Raw genomic sequence first — 21,091 nt, 5'->3', positions numbered from 1 at the left:
GATCGAAATATAAAGTTATCAAAATAACTAATGCAGCAATGAAAGTGCACAGGCACCTTAATTATCTCCTGGGTGTAATTGACAGCAGAACAAACCTCTACAGTGTAATATAAAATACCGGAGTCTCAAATGATGTCAAGAGCAAGTGACTATTTTTTCTGCTGACACGGTACATTTAAGCAGTGTATTGACAATAAGAATGCACTGACTATAGATCAAATCATTTGAACTTTTGAAATTGGAGTATTAGGAAGCGGGGAGCTGAAGAAACCACTTTGCATGCATGAAGTATCTGAATGCTCTCTGTCTGGTGTGATTGTGATGTTTTGTCAGTAAATAGGATGACTGAGTGAATCCCTTTCCACTTTCAGCTGCTGAGCATTACTTTTAAAGTGGGACTTGTCCCTGAGTTTCCAGCTTAATCATAAATTCATAAGATATAGGAGCAGAATTAGGCCATTCGGCCCATCGAGTCTGCTCCACCATTCAATAATGGCTGATAAGCTCCTCATCCCCATTTTCCTGCCTTCTCCCCATAACCCTTCAACCGATTACCAATGAAAAATCTGTCTAACTCCTCCTGAAATACACCAGACTTTGGGGTAGCGAATTCCACAGGTTCACAACCCTTTGGGAGAAATAGTTTCTCCTCAACTCTGTTTTAATTTTGCTACCATTATCCTAGGACTATGACCTCTCATCCTAGAGTGCCCCACAAGAAGAAGCATCCGCTCCATGTCTATCCATACTTTTTATCATCTTGTATACCTCAATTTGATCTCTGCTCAGTCTTCTAAATTCCATAGAGTATAGGCCTAAACTTCAATCTCATTTCTTACAACAAACCGGTCATCTCTGGAATCAATCTAGCAAACCTCCTCTGAACTGCCTCCAATGACACTACACATTTTCTCAAATAAGGGGATCAAAACTGTGCACAATACTCCAGATGCGTTCTCACCAATGCCTTGTATAGTTGCAACAATACTTGCCTTGATATTCTATTCCTTTAGCAATAAATGCCAACATTCCATCCACTTTCTTTATTATCTGCTGCACCAGAATGCTAGTTTTCTGTGACTCGTGAACGAGAACACCGAGATCCCTCTGCACTGGAGCACCCCAAAGTCTCTCCCCATTTAGATAATAAGTTCCCTTCCCATTTTTCCGACCAAAATGCATGACCTCACACTTATCCACACTAAACTCCATATGGCAGATTTTGGCCCACTCTCCCAACCTATCTATATCCACTTGTAAGGTTCTTATTTCTTCATTGCAACTTACTGTCCTGCCTATTTTTGTGTCATCTGCAAATTTGGCTATAGAGTCTTCTATCCCTGTATCAAGTCATTAATATAGACTGTAAATAGCTGTGGCCAAAAGACCAAACCCTGTGGCACCCCACTAGTTACTTCCTGCCATCCAGAAAAAAATATTTATCCCAACTCTCTGTCTTCTGTCCATCAGCCAGTCACCTATCCAAGCTAATAACTTACCCCTAATTCCATGTGATCTAACCTTATGAATTAACCTTTTGTGTGGCACTTTATCAAATGCCTTCATGAAATCCAGATATACTACATCTACGGATCCCCATTATCCACTTTGCTTGTTACATCGTCGAAGAACTCTAGCAAATTAGTCAAACATGATTTGCCTTTCATAAAACCATGATCTTAATCCCTGTCGTTATGGGTTCCATATTCACAACATTCTCCAGGTAAATAAAAGTGAAACACTGCAGATCTTGGACATCAGAAATAACAACAGAGAATATTGCAAAAGCTCAGCAGATCTGGTAGTCCATGGCGATAGGGAAACACAATTTCTTATATGTGTTTTCCTCCATTCTCAATTGGAAATACATTTCATTTGTTTATTCTGTCACCTATCTGAAGGGTGATAGTCAGTGTCACCCTTCAGTGAACACGTTTTGATTATGTTTCTGCCAAGTTTTGAACTCACTGTGTGTGAGGTGACCTTGGTCCCCACTATGCTACGGAAACACTGCATTTCAAAGAGACCAACTCATTTTCAGGAATGAAAGGGAAAGTTTGTGATTGAGAGCAACCTGATTAATTAACAGAAGGAATGATGGACATTGAGCTGGTGACGGTGGGGCCTAGGTGGTCAATGCTTCCACTACCATGGCCCGGCTCAATGGAAAGTGATAAATGGGGAACTAAGCAGAGCATTTGTTATGAGAAATCTGTCTGTTATGTGACGGACCGGAAAGAATGCAACGGCTAAACAGATGATAGTCAGTTGATTGGCCAAGTCACTGTCAACTTCCCTGCTGGCCTAGTGGTTAGGATTCAGCGCTTTCATCACTATCCTGGATTCAATCCCCAATCAGAGAATAACGCGTTTATATTGCTGTGTTAACTGACAAGGCGTGGCATATTGGCACAGCGGTTCACACTGTTGCCTTTTAGCGCCAAGGACCCGCGTTCGATTCCTGCCATAGATCACTGAGAATGTGCAAAGTTTACGCTTTCTCCCCGTGGCTGCATGGGTTTCCTTTGGGTACTCAGGTTTCCTCCCAAAGTCTGAAAGAAATGCTATTTAGGTGCTTTGACCATGCTAAACTCTCCCTCAGTGTGCCCGGACAGGTGCCGAAATTTGGCAACTAGGATTTTTCACGGTAACTTCATTTCAGTGTTTATATAAGACTGCTTGTACACTAATAAAAAACTTTTAAAAAAGGAATTTCTCATTCAATTACACCAAGAGAACATGAAAAAGAGGAAATCTTCCAGCTAGATGATGTTTCATCAGAGCTGGAAGGGTTAGAGGTGTAACAAGTGGGCAACAAGCCTTTCGCTGTGTTTCTCAGATACTTTGAGAGGCTCAGCTCTGTGCCGATACCACTCAGGGAATTTTTTGCTACGCTTTCCACTGCCACTGTGACTGAGCGGCCTAAGGCACTGGATTTAGGCTCTAGTATCTATGGAGGTGTGGGTTCAAGTCCGTCTGCTCAGTGAGTGGTATTAAGAAGAGAAACGAGAGGAATGGAAGTTTCAGGGTGACCTGCAAGGGCTGAAACCTCCCTTTTGTCACTGTAACTGTTCTATGATTTTTTATGAGTATGACTAACACATTAACATCAGCTTTGGTGGTGGCCAAGTGGTTTTGGCGATGGATTTGAAATCTATTGTTGTTTTCTCACGGAGATTTGAACCTTACCCACTGCACTGCTCAGCAATCATTCCATTAGGTGGTTCAGAATTCATTATTGGTTAAATTGAATCAACCCTTCCAAACATCCCCGTCTGTTTTATTTTCCTGCTTCAGTTCTGGGTTCCTTCATTTCTGTTCATCAGTGAGAATTCACCAAAACTCCAGCCAGAAATGGAACAAAACTGAACCCAGTTGGTGAAATCCATGATTTATGGGTGCTTGTGTCTCCTCAGGCCCCTGTCACTCGGTGTCTGTTTGCGTGTATGCATCATCAATGTGATTCAGCTCCCCGAGAGCGTGAACATATTTTTACCGTCAGAAACTACATTCACTTATTCATGTACCTTCATGGTAAATGGTACAGAAAATAACAACAGATTCGAAAGTTGTGAGAAAGATTGACCCTTTCGGATTTTTGTTTTGAGTGGTTATTGTTTATTGACTCAGTGCTCAGATGTTGCACAGCAGAGGATGGTGATATTTTCACTGAGCAACATTTACACAGACAGTGAACTCACTTGGTGTGACGGTGGGTTCTAGCTCTATATCTGCAATCACAGCATGAATTTCTGTCAGTTACTGTGAACCCAATATTTCTAATTGGCTGGAAATATACAGCAGTATGATCATTTTATTTGAAATTAATATTCATAGATCTATTTGTATGGTAACTTGCTGAATAACAACAAGACTGGCAAAGTTTAGACACTATTTCCCTGTTTCAAAAGGACACAAAGTATATATATTTTGGGAATATAAGTAGAAGCAGGAATAGAGGGAGTCTATTTGGTTCAGGGTGCTCTAAAGCCTCCACCTTTCAGTTGGCAGCTAACTTTCCTGAACACGCTTACAACAAAAATACTACAGCAGTTTAAATTCAGGGCTTTCACTGCCTGGATTCCCTGTCTCGATGTTGTGCTAATTGTTGTAACACACCCTCAGTTATTGGTTTGAAAAGAGTCTTATGGTACTCGGAACCTTAACTCTGTGTCGTGCTTCACATTTATTGGAAGACCTGCTGAGAACTTCAAGCACTTTCTGTTTTTATGATAATATGAATTACTGGCTTTATCATACAGATGAACACAATAAATAGGAGCAGGGGTAGACCACTCGGTCCATCGAGCCTGTTTTGCCATTCAATACCACCATGGCTGATCTTGGGCTACAACTCAGTTTTTCCACCAGCACCCCATATCCCTGAATTCCCCAACAGACCAGAAACCTGTCTATCCCAACCTTAAATGTGCTCGATGATGGAGCAACCATAACTGTCTGAGAATTCCAAAGGCTCACAACCTTTTCAGTGAAGTAATTTCTTCTGATCTCAGTCCTAAATGATCAGCCTCTATCCTGAGACTGTGCCACCATGGGTTAGATTCCCCAACCAGCAGAAAAGATCTCTCAGTCTCTACCCTATCAAACCCAAAATTTTGTAGCTTTAATGAGATCGCCGCTCATTCTTCTAAACTCCAGAGAATATCAGCCCAATTTATTCAGCCTCTCATCACAGGACAACTCCTTCATCCCAGGGTCCAAACTGGTGAACCTTCCCTGTGCCCTTTCCAATGCAAGCATATCCTTTATTAAATGTGGATATCATAACTGCACAGAATATTCAACACGTGGTCTCAACAAAACCAACTGTAGCAACACCATGTTATTATTGTACTCCAGTCTGCCGGCATTAAAAAACAAAATGTAACTTCCCTTCCTAATAATTTGCTGCATCCACATGCTAGCTTTATTCATTCATTGTACAAACACATCTATTTTGTTTTGAATATGACTTTCTCACCTTTTCAAATTTGCCCTGCTCTTTCTATTTTAACGAAGAAGAGAATATGTATTCACTTTCCAAAATTACAACCGCTCTGTTGCACACGTTTCAAAGTGGTCTTCTTCTGGTTTCTCTGCACCTTTCCTACAGCTCCCGTCAGCTTAAATTTTACCAGTAGGCTCCAGCGAGAATTGAACTCGCGACCCCTGGTTTACAAGACCAGTGCTCTAACCACTGAGCTATAAAGCCAAGTATTGCGCTTAATTTGGCGTAAATGTAGCATTATCAGTGGATTGAGGAACAAGTCGGGTTTTCAGGCAGGTGCCTGAATGTGCAACTTGAAAGTGCATTATTTGACATATGTGGTGTATGTGTCATGTGATTCATCTTCAGAGCTTATTGTTGATGTTACATATCTGACTTTTCCAGCTCTGATACAAGTTCATCCAGCTGAAAGATTAATATTGTTTCTCCCTTCACATACGCTGTGAAGCTTTCTTTTATTTATTCAATCGTGGGACATGGGCGTCACAGGCTGTCCAGCATTTATTGCCCCTCCCTCGTTGCCCGAGGGCAGTTGAGAGTCAACCACATTGCTGTGGCTCTGGAGTCACATGTAGGCCAGACCAAGTAAGAACGGCAGATTTCCTTCCATAAAGGATGATGAGAGTGTTTTCATTAAATGAAGTATTAAGCAAAAGGTTATTCATTCCGTGACTGGGAATGGAACCCGGGGCGACAGCGCCGAATTCTGATCATTACACCGCCAGTGAAGCTGATGTGAGAGATTTACAATGAGTGGATCATCTCTACACACATTGCTTCATTTCAAATAACTTTCACTCAAGACATAGTCACAATGAGGAATGACGGGAAACATACATGACAAGATTTGAACTTCAGTCAGAAAATCCCAGTCCATCTCTGGGCTGGGAACACAGTCTCAGTGTTTGCAATCCTGTTGTTTATATTAGCAAACAGCCATTCAATGTACCCATGTGTGCTCTCCATGGGAGCACCTCTACTCCGTCCACTCACGCTCATTTATCACAACAACTGTTACATTGGTAATGTCTCTCATCGTTGTTCCTGCCAAAAAACGAAACCGCACATACTCCTGCATTCAATCTGAGCTGTTAGACTTCAGCGGCAATGAACAAAATTTAAAGCAACTCTGGCAGCAGTAGGATTCGAACCCACGTCTCCGGCGAGACTGGAGCCGTAGACCGCTCGACCACGCTTAACGATATGGTGATTATTTTATTTACTGATATTGCTACTGAAATACATTGGCAGCAATGGAACTGTGAAATGCCATCAGGCAGCTTGAGCCTGCTCCTTAAATGAATCAGGTAATCCTGAACTGTGTGACAAACAGAAATCATCTCCAGTCAGAAGCAGGATGAGCTGCAGTGAAGGGCCGGCACCATTTAAACTGTCCTTAAACTCGTCTGATTCCCAATCTCCTGCCAGAAATGACAAGAAAACTTCCTGTTGAATATGCTCCTGATCTTCACTTCAGAAAGGACAGGACACGAGGCGAGATTCAGATTTCTATGTTCTTCCAGGAAATAACTGATATTTGGTTTCATGGTTTGGAGGCGAGCAATAAATCTTCATTTCCTGATCTGCAATCCAAACAGGAGTGAAAGTGGCAAACTCTAACCAGCAGCCTAGCCGATTACAACGTGTTTTACAATTTGCTTTATACACGCTGCTTTTGTTATTTTAATTTTCACTCCAAACTACTTTCACCACAAACAAGTTTCTCCTGCAAAATTGCACATTCCGATTCAACACCAGTGACGTTTTTAGCCAATGACAACACACAACAAACACTCCACTACAGTTATCACTTTCGCTTCTGACGGTTTGAAACCGGATAGAAATAGTTCCAAATGCTTTTCATTGCGGAGGGGAAAGTTCCATAATTCAGTGGCAGTATAAACGGTAAAATCTGACAATTACCATCCAGATTTTACCTTGCATCACCATCTCTATTGTCAGCGCCTTGCAGTCTATCACTACCCTTCTCTTTCTGTGTTTGTTCTTGAACTTTCTCTGCATGGAGGTCAGTGACCAGTGGAGTGCCCCAGGGATCTGTTCTGGGACCCTTGCTGTTTGTCATTTTCATAAATGACCTGGATGAGGAAGTGGAGGGATGGGTTGGTAAGTTTGCTGACGACACCAAGGTAGGTGGTGTTGTGGATAGTTTGGAGGGATGTCAGAAGTTGCAGCGAGACATAGATAGAATGCAGGACTGGGCGGAGAAGTGGCAGATGGACTTCAACCCGGATAAGTGTGTGGTGATCCATTTTGGCAGATCCAATGGGATGGAGCAGCAGTATAAAATGAAGGGTACCATTCTTAGCAGTGTAGAGGATGAGAGGGACCTTGGGGTCCGGGTCCATAGGACTCTTAAATCGGCCTCGCAGGTGGAGGATGCGGTCAAGAAGGCGTATGGCGTACTAGCCTTCATTAATCGAGGGATTGAGTTTAGGAGTCGGGAGATAATGCTGCAGCTTTATAGGACCCTGGTTAGACCCCACTTGGAGTACTGCGCGCAGTTCTGGTCACCTCATTACAGGAAAGATGTTGAAGCCATTGAAAGGGTGCAGAGGAGATTTACAAGGATGTTGCCTGGATTGGGGGGCATGCCTTATGAGGATAGGTTGAGGGAGCTTGGTCTCTTCTCCCTGGAGAGACGAAGGATGAGAGGTGACCTGATAGAGGTTTACAAGATGTTGAGGGGTCTGGATAGGGTGGACTCTCAGAGGCTATTTCCAAGGGCTGAAATGGTTGCTACGAGAGGACACAGGTTTAAGGTGCTGGGGGGTAGGTACAGGGGGGATGTCAGGGGTAAGTTTTTCACTCAGAGGGTGGTGGGTGAGTGGAATCGGCTGACGTCGGTGGTGGTGGAGGCAAACTCGTTGGGGTCTTTTAAGAGACTTCTGGATGAGTACATGGGATTTAATGGGATTGAGGGCTATAGATAGGCCTAGAGGTGGGGATGTGATCGGCGCAACTTGTGGGCCGAAGGGCCTGTTTGTGCTGTGGCTTTCTATGTTCTATGTTCTATGTTAACTGTTGTACACGTGACATTTCCAGCTCTGATGTAAACTTGCAAACCTCACTCAGCTGATTCTAGTGGATCCACTTTCGATCGGAGAGTAAATCAGTTTGGGGAGAGCGGGAATTGAACCAAAACGTCATTAGGAGAGTGCTGAACACAAGCCACTAGACTATCAGGTAACCGGTGAACTGTATTTTTCAAACTGACTTACCCTATATCCCCTTGCTCATTATTTTAATCTCAGATCTTTTTCACCAGAGACAAGTTTCTCCTTCAAAATCTCCTGTTTGGATGACGTAAGTGTCTCCTTTAGATAATGATAACACCAATTGAGTTCGCTGGGTCACGAAACTGGGCCATTTCATAGCACAGTTAAGAGTCAATCACAGTGCTGTGGAGCTGGACTCTCACGTAGGCCAGACTCGGTAAGGATGGCAGATTTCATTCCGTAAGGGACCACACGAGTGTTCATGACAATCAGAAAAAAAGCTTAATTAGTGAGCCTAGCTTTCACTTCGATTTCAGTTCTAGGCTGTGGGATCTGGACCTGTGTTCCTGAGCCTCGGGATTCATACTCCACTGATTTTACCACAATGTCACCATCTTCCGGATAGAATATAAATGTAAATCCTCCACGTGGAATCAAACTGGGTAATTTCAAATGTAAACAAACATTCTGACCAGTGCACTGTGAAAATCAGTGTCAGACACCCTGGATACAGGGGAATCATTGCTCTCATTCAAATACAGAAAATGTGATGAGTCCTCAGCGGGTGAGACCCAATCTGTAGCGCGAGAAACAGTGAATGACTCAGGTCATTGACTTTTCATCATAACTGGAAAGAAGTTAGAGATGTTACAGATTTCAATAAATGTCACAGACAGGGAACAGGGAGTGGTACGAAAGGAGGAGAAGATTTGTGATCATGTGGAAGGCAGGACAGATTAAATAACAATGGGGATGAAAGGGAAAAGTGGTGGGAATTGGATAAATTAAGAAACTAAAGGTGAGTCATTCTGTATCTATCACCTGTTTCTGCTCTGATTGGAAACGTGTTGCTCTGTTGATCCATTTCATTCCTGTCCTACATTGAAAACTCTCAACAACACAAAAACAGAAACATTTTGAAAGATCTCAGCATGTCTGAAGGCAGCTGTGGAGAGAGAGCAGAGCTAACGCTTCGGGTTGGTTCTATTCTCTCTCCACAGTTGCTGTCACACCTGCTGAGATTTTCCAACATTTTCTGTTTTTCTTTCAGATTCCAGCAACAGCAGTATTTTGCTTTTATCTTACTAAAAGCTCTCAATCCTTCTCCACAGTTTCTTTTCACAAACTTTTTGTTGAAAAAAACTCATAAATCACACTGGAAAAATTTAATTATTTTTAAGGATTGAAATGATGAAACATGGAAATATTCATCCCAATAAGGAGGCCATTCGATCTATCTTGTCTATGCCTTCGGGGATGAGGAATCCAGTCTAATCCTACAGTCTACCTACTCTGTATCCCTGTAGGTTACGGGACCTGAACTGTTTTTTTCCAAGTGTGCTCTTTTTAATCCAATGGAGGATTCCGCCTCAACACAGCTCAGGCAGTGACTTCTATACCTCACCTTCTGGGTGAAGTAAATTACTCCACAACTGCCATTAATTCTGTTATATTGAATAGTTTGTTTGACTGTGACTCTGTTGGTAAAAAATTTATGTTGGAAGGTTATGAGGTCAAATCTCATTACTAAGACTTCAGCACAGCAATCGAACAGCATAACACTCCCGCAGAATACTGAGAGAGCGCTATACTGGCAGATGCACTGCCCTTTGAGATTTTAAACTGAAGTCCCCTCTGCCCTGTCAGGTGGATACATTAGATCCCAATAAAGCAATATTTGTTTGGCTGCACCGACAAACATGTCCCTCTTACACCCTGTGAAGTAGAGGGCAGTTTTCACTGATTGATAAGGTGAATCGAGTTGTGCACAGACACAGGGCAGTTCTGATGAAAGGTCATAGATTAGAAATGTAAACAATGTTTCACTCTTCACAGACGCAGTCAGATTGGCTGAAAATTCAAGGATTTCCTGTTTTTATCGCAGAAATCAAGCATCTGTAGCATGATATCTTTATTTAACTGGTGAATTCTCAGAATGTGGGACTTACTGCAAAGAGAGCTCTGAGATCCCCCTCTGAGCTGAAAACTGATGGGTAAAATGAAATGTGAATAAGGTCATCACCAGCTGACAGTGAAAAAGTATTCACTCGGTCATCGCATTTACTGATACAATAGCAGAGTCACACTGGAGAGTGACCATTAAATATATCATGGTTGAGAAGTCATTCACGCCCCGTCTGGGTTTGACTCGGGACCTGGGATTTCATAGAATCATACAGCGCAAAAGAGACCCTTCGGTCCATCGAGTCCGCACCAACACATTAGAAACATCCGAACTCCCACCTCAACCCATTTATCAGCACTTGGCGACGTGACAAGTTCTCATTCAGGTACTTTTCAAAGGATGTGAGACAATCAGCCTCCACGCCCTCCCAGGCAGCGCATTCCAGACCGTCACTACGTTCTGGTTTAAAAAGAGTTTGTCCTCCTCGCCCCCCGCTCCCCACCCGCCTCGCCCTCCCCTCCCCCCCCCCCCGCCCTCCTCCCGCCCCCCCCCCCCGCCCTCCCCCCCCCCGCCCCCCCCCCCCCCCGCCCTCCCCCCCCCAACCTCCCCGCAAACCCTGAACCTCCTGTCCCTCACCTTAAAGTTATGTCCCTCGAGACTGATCCTTCAACTGAGGGGAAAAGCTGCTCCTTATCCACTCTGTCCATGTCCCTCCTAGCAATAAGGGCTGTAGCGAGAGTAGACAGGAAAAACTTTTCCCCTGATGGAAGAATCAATGACTAGATGTTAAAGCTTTAAGGAAAGTGGCAGGAGGTTTAGAGGTGATGTGAGGATAAACTTTTTCACAGAGCGGCTGGTGGAAGTCTGCAACTCACTGTCTGAAATTGCGATGGGGGCAGAGACCTTCGTAACATTGAAGAAGCATTCAGATGTGTACTTGCGATGTCAAGACACGCAAATCTATGGACTAATGCTGGCAAATGGGATTAAAATAGAGAGGTTGTTGTTTGACCAGTGCAGACGCGATGGGCCGAATGGCCGTTTCTGTGTGACTCAGTGACTGGGCACTTTTCCCTGTGAAACATATCTATTTCTGCTGATATCTCCCGATACGGCTTGGGATGAAATTATTTGCAGTAGGTAGATTTGTGGAGCAGTGTCATGTGAGTTTTTTGCATATCAATGGTGGCGGATAACGACATATTGTTGGCGCTGCCACATCGAATGAACGAGGTCAAATTCTTTGAGTAATCATGTGCAGGTGGCTGTTGTGTTCTGTGGTGTAAATGGTGAGCACTCTGGACTCAAATCTCAGCGGAATCCTGCTTTTCTTCGCTAAAGCTGATGATTGGTTTGCTGAACGGCATTTTGTTTAAAATTCTCAGAAAGTGGAATTCGAAACAATGAGGAAATTTCAGTAAATTCCGTCCCAATCACATTGTAGACGATGCAGCGAATGTCTCTCCTGGCGTCATTGCATGAGCCCCAGAGGGCGATTTCTCAAGAATCGAGGCAGAGAAGCCGCAGATCCACCTGCAGGCGTCACTCACTCATCTGTCCCAATTTTAATAGAAGGTGGGGCCTCGAAGTGGTTACATCGAAATTCGAATTTGAATTGTTAGATTTAAAGTCTGGAGTGCTAACCGTTACACCATGAAACCAACAATATTCTGCAAGGAGCAAGGCGTTTCTTCCAAAACACACACACTTGCTGAATAATTGCCAGGCCCGTGGTGCCGGTTCGAATATCGGTCAGGGAATGAAGTTTAATTGCTCTCGTGCAGCACATGAGTTAAGAGGAGCTGGAATTACTTCCCGATCGCAACCAAGAGCGATCCTTGTGCCAGTTTGAACAGCAGGGTGAAAAATCTGTCTCATTCCATAATCCCACAGCAATTCATATTTACATTGCCCTCGCTGGTTCCTTCTGTCAAAGTGAGTAAGCTACCTTCTACAGCATTACATTTCACTGTAGCTCACCGCATTCAAAGAGTAATGTTAGCATCTACCTGTTATAAACCTTCTTGTGGTCAATCTGCTGAACAACATCAGCTTAACACAGCTCTGCTTTCGTCCACTGGAAGCTAGAGTGAAAAGATGAACAATTTCAAATTTTGGCAGTGTGCATAAGACTGGAAGGAGAGTGTGGCTGTGAATAATTGGCACTGTGCACAATCCTATAATCAGTGTCTGGGAGAATCAGAAAGATGAGGTTCTGGTGGTCTAGTGGTTAGGACCTGGCGCTTTCCGGGTCTCAGACCGGCCTCAATTTATTAATATTTGATTCACTTCCTGATCAAAACAGCTCCGTCAGAATCAGCGGAGTGAGATTTGTAGTTTTGAGTCCGAGTTGGAAATGTCACATACGCAACAGGCCAAGAACACTCACAGATAGTGAAGGACAGTGATAGGCTGCAAAGCCCTGTCGATAGAAATGGCGATACAAGGTAAAATCTGGGTGGTATTGGGTCAGATTTAATCGTTCATATTGACAGAAATATCGCACAGATCTGAATCCAAATCTGCGTCGAATGAGAAGAAAACATCTCACTGAATTAAACACTAAACTAAACTCTTTGCCTTCCACTGATGGGGAAGCAGTTTTCATTCAGAAACCAGTAACTGTGAAATTAGGGAAGTCTGTGAAATTACAAAGCGAGATGGAGAAAGAGTCAGTTTGAAGAATGCTGAAGACACTGCTGGAGGAATGGGGAGCTGGAGTTCACCCAGGAAAACAGCAAAGTTTAAAAATAACAACACCCAACTTGGGGTGATCTTATAGAAGTCTATAAAATAAGGAGGGACATAAATCAGCTAGATAGTCAACATCTTTTCCCAAAGGTAGGGGAGTCTAAAACTAGAGGACAGAGGTTTAAGGTGAGAGGGGAGCGATACGAAAGGGTCCAGAAGGGCAATTTTTTCACACAGAGGGTGGTGAGTGTCTTGAATGAGCTGCCAGAGGTAGTAGTAGAGGCGGGTACAATTTTGTCTTTTAAAAAGCGTTTAGAGAGTTACATGCGTAAGATGGGTATAGAGGGATATGGGCCAAACGCGGGCAATTGGGACTAGTTTAGGGATTTAAAAAAGGGGCGGCATGGACAAGTTGAGCCGAAGGGCCTGTTTCCATGCTATAAACCTTCTATGACTCTCGATGACTCTAACCGACCTATGGGATCCCCAAGGTTAGAATGCATTTCTCTCAATCATCAATAACATCTTCCACTTCTTAGCTGCACCTCCTTCCAAACATTACAAACTCCTCTTGCATCTTTCACACTGATCTTTTCTCTGTAACATTTCATGATTAAACTTTTGAACTGATGTGAATACTTTTGTGATGATAAAATACTGTTCATTCCCAAGGGGGAACTGTGGCACATTGACGCACACAGAGAACCCCGCACAAACACACGCAACCAAAGTGACAGAGGCCGAAGGAGAGACACGCACACTGAAAACAAGCCTAACGCCAAACTTTCTCCGTTTCCGCTACATTTCTCACTGCAAAATCCGTATTTCTGTGAATGAACGGAAATGGGAAAACTCCCGAGTGTTTGGATGGATTTGATTCAATTCGCTCTGTAGACACACCAGTTAGTTAAAACCAGAAATAATGAAAAGCGGAAAATCCCGATGGAGTTTAACTCCATTACATTAACCATTCGGACACAATGACTGGCCCTCTGAGCTATGAAGCCGATCGTATGCCCAGATTCACTGTTACTCTACAATAATCAGTGGAGGGAGAATCAGGGTGAATTTTTTGGTGGGTAATGTTTCATCGATGTGGAAATGTCTGAGATGTGACGTGAAAGCGGCAAAATTTGACACATGTCAATAGTTTAAATTTCAGCGTTTGCCATACCATAGTATCACTACAATGCACAACGAGGCTATTCGGCCCATTCACCCTGCACCGACAACAATCCCACCTATCTCCGTAACCCCACTTACTTACCCTGCTGGACTCCCTGACACTAAGGGGCAATTGATCATGGCCAATCCACCTAACCATTTTTGGACTGTGACAGCAACCGCACGGAACCCACGCAGACACGGGGAGAATGTGCAAACTCCACACAGTCATCCAAAGCCGGAATTAAACCCTGTACCTGGCGCAGTAAGGCAGCAGTGCGGACCACTTTGCCAGCGTCGCATTTCCAACTGTTAAACAAGTTTATCCAGCTGGAAGATTAATCTAGTTTCCCCCTTTACAGACGTTGTGTGTCGTGTTTTCATTGAACGAATACATTTTTAAAAAGTCATTCAATCCGTGGCTGGAAACTCACATTCCAGCATCAGCAATAATTTGTTTTCATCAAGAGGCACTTAGTGTCACAGTCACACAGTCAACAGCGCAGAAAATGCTCTTCGGCCCATCAAGTCTGCATCGTCAACAACTATCGGGAAAGTCGCTAATCCCATTTTCCTTCACTTGCCCCTTTTCCTTGAATCTTATGTTTCAAACTGCTCATCCAAATATTTTGTTCCAGGTTGTAACATTTGCGGCCTCCATCACCTTCCCAGGCAGTTCTTTCCAGATTCCCAACACCCACCAACTGATTTTGTTTTTCTCGAATTCCCTCTGAATCTTTTGCTCGACATTAAATCTCTGGCCCCTCGTGTTTGACCCCTCAAACAAGGGGAAAAGCTGATACTGCTGATCCTGACGATATCAAAAATACTGGAATTTCAAAAATACTGAAACGAAAACAACGCCACAAGTTACGATGGACAGATCAGGTGAAAATGCGAACAGGCGTTTTCCTTGCTGTGATTAAATAAAGTCAGGTCACTTTCCTGTGCTCCAGTGGCGCAATCGGTTAGCGCGCGGTACTTATAAAGCAGTGCAATCAGCGGGCGATGCCGAGGTTGTGAGTTCGAGCCTCACCTGGAGCACGCATTTTACTGCAGTTACAACATGTGGGGAATAGACTCCGGCATTCAATGTGCCGTTTACAGCAGATAACATTGAAATGGAAATTTACTGGTTTATTGTCTTACAGGATAGATTGGAAGACCAACAGTGACTCAGCTAACGTCATTAGCTGTCACTTTCTCCCAGTAACTATGAACATCAAGGAAAACTTGGTTATTGGACGTTATATATCACCCGGCTGGAAATAATTCACAAATTCTGCTCCCATATTCCAGGGTGACAGAATTGATAAACCAATGGAGAAAGCAGTTAGCAGCTCGCTCTTAAAACACACATGGAATAACATCAGGCTGACCCTGAGGAGCAAACTGATTGTTTACAGGGTGCGTTCTCAGGACTTTGCCGAGTGACTGTAAAACATGGACCATTCACAGATCTCAGAAAAGAAGCTCAATCATTTCCATCTTGGCTGTGTGAGCGCGGCGCATTGTGGATACCTGCTGGCGGGACAAGTTCAGGAATGAATCTGCCCTCTCAAAGCCAAAGCTTCTAAATGTGTTAGACTCGCCAAATAGATGCAGTTTCAGGGCCTCTGCTCCGTCCACAGGGTGGAAGATTGTCACATATACAAGGCGAGGCAGATGGAGACAAGCAACCAGCGGGACGTCAAAGCTCCTTCTCCAGGATGCTTGTGGGTGTGACAGAAAGGATCACAATATGGATTTTCATACCGGAATGTCACTTAGTGAGCCCAGAGAGAATGGCGGCACTACCTGTAGGTTGCCGTGCATCACCCAGGTGACCCGTGGTTACATCGGTTTGCCAAGAGACGCCAGCGAGGAAAAATCAACTCGCAACCACACCTGGTAGCTTTATTCCAGTTCTTGTGTTAGGATCGGCCTCTCAGATTTCGCTTCCTTACCCATTAGCGAAGCTGTGCTACATGGAGACATACAATGGCTACACGGTGGCTCAGTCGTTAGCACTGCTACCTCACAGCGCCAGAAATCGGCTTCGATTCTACCGTTGGGTGACTGTGTGGAGTTTGCACGTTCTCCCCTTATCTGTGTTGGTTTCCTCCAGGTACTCCGGTTCCTTCCCACTCCAAGGATGTGCAGGTTAGGTGGATTGGCCATGCTAATTAGCCCCTTAGCGTCGGGGGTAATTACATGGGTTTACGGAAATAGGGCCTGGGGGGATTGTTATCGGTGCAGGCTCAATAAGCCAAATGGCCTCCTTTAGCTCTGTACGGATTATATGACCATAGAACCATAGAAAATTACAGCTCAGAAACAGGCCTTTTGGCCCTTCTTGTCTGTGCCGAACAATTTTTTGCCTAGACCCACTGACCTGCACTTGGACCATATCCCTCCACACCCCTCTCATCCATGAACCCGTCCAAGTTTTTCTTGAATGTTAAAAGTTTACCACTTTATCCGGCAGCTCATTCCACACTCCCACCACTCTCTGCGTGAAGAAGCTCCCCCTAATATTCCCTTTAAACTTTTCTCCTTTCACCCTTAACCCATGCCCTCTGGTTTTTTTCTCCCCCAGCCTCAGCGGAAAAAGCCTGCTTGCATTCACTCTACCTATACCCATCAAAATCTTCTACACCTCTATCAAATCTCCTCTCAATCTTCGACGCTCCAGGGAATAAAGTCCCAACCTATTCAATCTCTCTCTGTAACTCAGCTTCTCAAGTCCCGGCAACATCCTTATGAACCTTCTCTGCACTCTTTCAACCTTATTTACATCCTTCCTGTAACTAGGTGACCAAAACTGTACACAATACTCCAAATTCGGCCTCACCAATGCCTTATATAACCTTACCATAACACTCCAACTTTTATACTCGATACTCTGATTTATAAAGGCCAATGTACCAAAGACACTCTTTACAACCCTATCCACCTGTGACGTCACTTTTAGGGAATTCTGTACCTGTATTCCCAGATCCCTCTGTTCAACTGCACTCTTCAGAGTCCTACCATTTACCCTGTACGTTCTACTTTGGTTTGTCCTTCCAATGTGCAATATCTCACACTTGTCTGCGTTAAATTCCATTTGCCATTTTTCAGCCCATTTTTCTAGTTGGTCCAAATCCCTCTGCAAGCTTAGAAAACCTTCCTCACTGTCCACTACACCTCCAATCTTTGTATCATCAGCAAACTTGCTGATCCAATTTACCACATTATCATCCAGATCATTGATATAGATGAGAAACAACAATGGACCCAACACCGATCCCTGCGGCACACCACTAGTCACAGGCCTCCACTCAGAGAAGCAATTCTCCACAACCACTCTCTGGCTTCTTCCATTGAGCCAGTGTCTAATCCAATTTACTACGCCCCCATGTATACCTAGCGACTGAACCTTCCTAACTAACCTCCCATGAGGGACCTTGTCAAAGGCTTTGCTGAAATCCAGGTAGACAACATCCACCGCCTTCTCTTCATCCACTTTCCTGGTAACCTCCTCGAAAAACTCTAATAGATTGGTCAAACATGACCTACCACGCACAAAGCCATGTTGACTCTCCCTAATAAGTCCCTGTCTATCCAAATATTTGTAGATCCTATCCCTTATCACACCTTTCAATAACTTGCCCACCACCGACGTCAAACTTACTGGCCTATAATTTCCCGGATTTCTTTTGGAACCTTTTTTAAACAACGGAACAACATGAGCCACCCTCCAATCATCCGGCACCTCCCCCGTGAATACTGACATTTTAAATATGTCTGCCAGGGCCCCTGCAAGTTCAACACTAGCTTCCCTCAAGGTCCATGGGAATACCATGTCTGGTCCTGGGGATTTATCCACTCTGATTTGCCTCAAGACAGCGAGCACCTCCGCCCCTTTAATCTGTAAAGGTTCCATGACTTCCCTAACAGTTTGCCCTATTTCCGTAGACTCCATGCCCGTTTCCTCAGTAAATACGGATGCAAAAAAACCATTTAGTATCTCCCCCATCTCTTTTGGTTCCATACACAGTCTACCACTCTGGTCTTCAAGAGGACCAATTTTATCCCTCACTATCCTTTTGCTCCTAACATACCTATAGAAACTCTTTGGATTTTCCTTCACTCTGTCTGCCAAAGCAACCTCAGGTCTTCTTTTAGCCCTCCTGATTTCCCTCTTAAGTAGCTTCTTGCACTTTTTATACTCCACAAGCATCTGATCTGTTCCTTGCTGCCTGTACATTTCATACAACTCTCTCTTCCTCTTAATCAGTGTTACAATCTCCCTCGAGAACCAAGGTTCCTTATTCCGATTTACTTTGCCTTTAATCCTGACAGGAACATACAAACTCTGCACTCTCAAAATTTCTCCTTTGAAGGCCTCCCACTTTCCATTTACATCCTTACCAGAGAACAGCCTGTGCCAATCCACACTTCCCAGATCCCTTCTCATTTCATCAAATTTGGCCTTTTTCCAGTTCAGAACTTCAACCCGAGGACCAGATCTATCCTTATCCACGATCAGGTTGAAACTATTGGCATTATGATCACTGGATCCAAAGTGTTCCCTCACACTCACATCCATCACTTGCCCTAACTCATTTCCCAATAGGAGATCCAATATCGCATCCTCTCTAGTTGGCACCGTTATATACTGATGTAGAAAATTCTCCTGAACACATTTTACAAACTCTACCCCGTCTAAACCTTTAACAGTATGCGAGTCCCAATCTATATGTGGAAAATTAAAATCCCCTACTATCACAACTTTGTGTTTCTTGCAGTAGTCAGCTATCTCTCTGCTGATTTGCTCCTCCAATTCTCGCTGACTATTGGGTGGTCTATAATACAACCCCATTAATGTGGTCATACCTTTCCTGTTTCTCAGCTCCACCCATAGGGCCTCTGTAGACAAGCTCCCTAATCTATCCTGCCTGAGTACCTCTGTAATATTTTCCCTGACCAACAATGCCACCCCCCCACCTTTTATCCCTCTGCCTCTATCCCACCTGAAACATTGGAACCCTGGAACATTGAGCTGCCAGTCCTGCCCCTCCTGTAGCCAAGTTTCACTAATGGCTATAATGTCATATTTCCATGTGTCTATCCACGCCTTCAGCTCATCTGCCTTCCCCACAATACTCCTGGCATTGAAATAGACACACCTCAAAAGATTATTTCCACCACACTCTACCCTTCCATTTGTGATTTTGCTTGAACTAACCTGTCTTTTTACCCCTGCTCCACTATCTGCTGTGGCACTCTGGTTCCCATCCCCCTGCAAATCTAGTTTAAACGCTCCCCAATAACACTAGCAAATCTCCCTGCAAGTATATTGGTCCCCTTGTAGTTTAGGTGTAACCCGTCTCTCTTGTACAGGTCCCACCTGCCCCAGAAGAGGTCCCAATGATCCAAGAATTGGAAACCCTGCCCCCTGCACCAGTTCCTCAGCCACGTGTTCATCCGCCCAAGCATCCTACTCCTGCCCTCACTGGCATGTGGCTCAGGTAGCAATCCTGAGGTTACTACCCTCGGGGTCCTGCTTTTTAACTTCCTTCCAAGCTCTTTGTACTCACTCTTTAGGACCTCCTCACTCTTCCTTCCCACATCATTGGTACCAATGTGTACCACGACATCTGGCTGATCACCTTCCCACTTTAGACCGCTGTGCACGCGATCAGAGACATCGCTGACCTTTGCACCTGGGAGGCAACAAACCATGCAGGAGTCTCTGTCCCGACCACAGAACCTCCTGTCCATACCTCTGACCATTGAGTCCCCTATCACTACTGCTCTCTTCTTCTTCATCCCACCCTTTTGCGCTGTAGAACTAGACTCAGTATCAGAGTTCCGGCTGTCGCAGCTTGTCCCAGGTAATAAACATTGATTTATTTGTCGCGAATTTCTCATATTCTAAAGTGAAGGATGTCAATGTCTCGGATATTGAAGTGAATCTCATTTCAAAATGAGGTCACAAGGCAAGAAAATATTAAATGCTGGAAGAAACCTGAGCAAAATGTTTCACAGGGTTTGGAATGAGCTACAACTAAGAAGAGGAAGTTGTCAATGTTGTTTTTGATAATTGAGTGGAAATCAGTGGAGCCTGGGGCTACTGGTGGCCAATTTGTTGATAAGATTAGGGGAGGTATATTCGGGAGATCCTCCTGAACTTGATCACATCAAAATGAGCTGCAAGAAAACATTGGGATGCAGCAGCTGAGCTTCTGCTGAAAACTTCAATCCCGAACGATGCATTTCAATATTCACATTTCAGCAACCGCTTCCCAGATGAAGGTGACGTCACAGGTGGAGAAGGTGGTGAAGAAGGCATATGGCATGCTTGCCTTTATAGGACGGGGCATAGAGTATAAAAGTTGGGGTCTGATGTTGCAGATGTATAGAACGTTGGTTTGGCCGCATTTGGAATACTGCGCCCAGTTCTGGTCGCCACACTACCAGAAGGACGTGGAGGCTTTGGAGAGAGTACAGAGGAGGTTTACCAGGATGCTGCCTGGTATGGAGGGGCTTAGTTATGAGGAGAGATTGGGTAAACTGGGGTTGTTCTCCCTGGAAATACGGAGGCTGAGGGGAGACTTAATAGAGGTGCATAAAATTATGAAAGGCATAGATAGGGTGAACGGTGGGAAGCTTTTTCCCAGGTCGGTGGCGACGTTCACGAGGAGTCATAGGTTCAAGGTGAATGGGGGAAGGTTTAGCACAGATATCAGAAGGACATATTTTACACAGAATGGTGGGGGCCTGGAATGCGCTGCCAGGCAAGGTGGTGGAGGCGGACACACTGGGAACGTTTAAGACTTATCTAGACAGCCATATGAACGGAGTGGGAATGGAGGGATACAAAAGAATGGTCGAGTTTGGACCAGGGAGCGGCACGGGCTTGGAGGGCCGAAGGGCCTGTTCCTGTGCTGTATTGTTCTTTGTTCTTTGTTCAGATGCAGCCATCAACCTCTTTGAGATTGAGACTCGCGCCTGCAGTAGCTGGAGACGCCGGCAGGTGGCGGCATTGTAACACTTCAATCAGAAGACAGGAAAACAAGTTTGAGGAGATTTTTAGGCAAATGTAATTCATTTCTTCGC

General features: G+C 44.4%; 2 non-coding genes across 2 annotated transcripts; one reads left to right on the top strand and one right to left on the bottom strand.

Moving 5' to 3' along the window:
* Window positions 1-5,139: 5,139 nt before the first annotated feature.
* trnat-ugu (transfer RNA threonine (anticodon UGU)) lies at window positions 5,140-5,212 on the bottom strand. Its single transcript has one exon. It is a non-coding gene; the product is annotated as a tRNA-Thr (tRNA).
* A 9,742-nt stretch (window positions 5,213-14,954) lies between these two features.
* On the top strand, window positions 14,955-15,049 carry trnai-uau (transfer RNA isoleucine (anticodon UAU)). The gene is made up of 2 exons: window positions 14,955-14,992; window positions 15,014-15,049. It is a non-coding gene; the product is annotated as a tRNA-Ile (tRNA).
* Window positions 15,050-21,091: the final 6,042 nt, after the last annotated feature.

This window comes from Mustelus asterias, chromosome 23 (genome assembly GCF_964213995.1).
Source record: "Mustelus asterias chromosome 23, sMusAst1.hap1.1, whole genome shotgun sequence".
In the NCBI taxonomy this organism is placed as follows: Eukaryota; Metazoa; Chordata; class Chondrichthyes; order Carcharhiniformes; family Triakidae; genus Mustelus; species Mustelus asterias.
Note: the sequence above shows the minus strand (reverse complement) of the source record. Positions and strands in the feature narration are given on the sequence as shown.